Raw genomic sequence first — 1,865 nt, forward strand, 5'->3', positions numbered from 1 at the left:
GTTTCGCTCTAAATAGGAAAAAAGTTATGGTCAAAAAGTTGGTTATTGTCAAGGAACAAGATCATGGTCTCATCATTTAGGGTTTGTCAACACCGAGGCATCCTAAAAGCTAAGCTTTTATCATTTAGGGTTTGTCGATGCCGAGGCACCCTAAAAGCCTAACCGTACATCATTTAGGTTCTCATCGACACCGAGGCACCCTAAAAGCCAAGGTTTCATCATTTAGGGTTTGTCGACGCCGAGGCACCCTAAATGCTAAGTTTTCATCATTTAGGGTTTATCGATGCCGAGGCACCCTAGGTTGGGCCTAATCACTTGGCACTAATCAGTTGGCTCTATTGCCACCTATGTTGGGTTTATCATCTAGGGTTTATCGATGCTGAGGAGAATTTCTAAGTTGGGCCTAATCACTTGGCTCTATTGCCACCTATGGTTTAATGCAGCAAGAATAAAGGGGCAGTTGATCCTACTTAATTAAGTACTAAGATACCCCGGCCCATGCATTAGTAGCAAGTACCTCATATGTCCGATTTTTAGCAAAGTCATGCTAAAATTCACGGAAAATTTCAGCATGACCTTTGCTGAAAATAGGACATATGGAGTACCCGAATTTGCCGGAACGGAAGTTAATCGACATTCTGGCAACCTCAAGGGCCTCTCGGGGTACCTGCAAAATCATCACGACAAGAAGGGCCTCTCAAGGGCCTCAAGCAGCAGCGGCGTCTCCCAGGACCCCATTTTTTGCTAAATTTCTTTGAGCAACAATCAAAGCAGAAAATTCAGCATATTTCTATACAATTTTTTGGTATATATATCAGGTTTTGGCTGCATTTGCAAATGCATTTCATGTACTACAACCCTCGAGAATTCCTAGCATGAGGTTTGTCCATCACTTTTGGCTCACTTATTAATCTACTCATCCTATGTCAATATCCACATGCTATGTCATCTGATGTTCCTGAATCATTGTAGTTTAGGCACCATACAAGATTGTTAGTTCAATGTGCTTTATATCCTAGTTATACTACTGCGGGAAAGGAGGATCATCATACACATATATATGTATAGCAATTGACAGGAGCTTCATCATTTTTAGTAACAACAATACATATATAGCAATTGGAAGCAAACAGATGTACACATAAGATAGAAATATAGTGCTGAAAGTTTAATACTTACAAAAGACTTGCTGAAATAGTGAAAAATATGGAGTCACCAAGCTGGCTAAGAAACTCCCAAAGTCCACTAGCAAATCCAAGATCTAATCCTGTTACACACATCATAACAATTTAAGATAATTAGGATAAGGATAGTAGGAAATGAAAAAGAAAGAGCTCAAAAAACAATCACAACAGAAAAATAATAAAAACCTAGTCCTAGAAGAAAATAAATCCTAAAAGAAAAGAAATCCTAAAATCTGGAGCAAGTCCTAGCAGTAGTAGTCCAACTAGATGGCCACCACTACTACTCCTATCTCTGTTTAGCATCATCAATACAGGCTTTGTACACACACGCACACAAACTCCATACGGCTTTGTACACACACGCACACAAAGCACACGGCCATGGCCATGGCCATGACCGCCAGTAGCTGTAGCGCTAGCAACATTGGCAAGCAGCGGCCACGGTGCAGCTAGCAACAGGCGGCGGCAATAGAGCAGCAGCGGTGACGGGCGCAGGTGACTGCAGGAGGACGCAGGCAAAGCAGCCAGAGGGCGCGGGGGCGGAGCGAGCTCGGGTCAGGCGGGCAGCAGCGTCTACGGTGATGGATCCACGCGAAGGAAGAAGGGGATCGACAGATGGGCTCACAAGGGGGGCGTAGGCGAACTCGGCGAGGTCGGGGGCGGTCGAGGCGGCGCGGATCG

Source organism: Triticum urartu, chromosome 5 (genome assembly GCF_003073215.2).
Source record: "Triticum urartu cultivar G1812 chromosome 5, Tu2.1, whole genome shotgun sequence".
Taxonomy (NCBI): domain Eukaryota; kingdom Viridiplantae; phylum Streptophyta; class Magnoliopsida; order Poales; family Poaceae; genus Triticum; species Triticum urartu.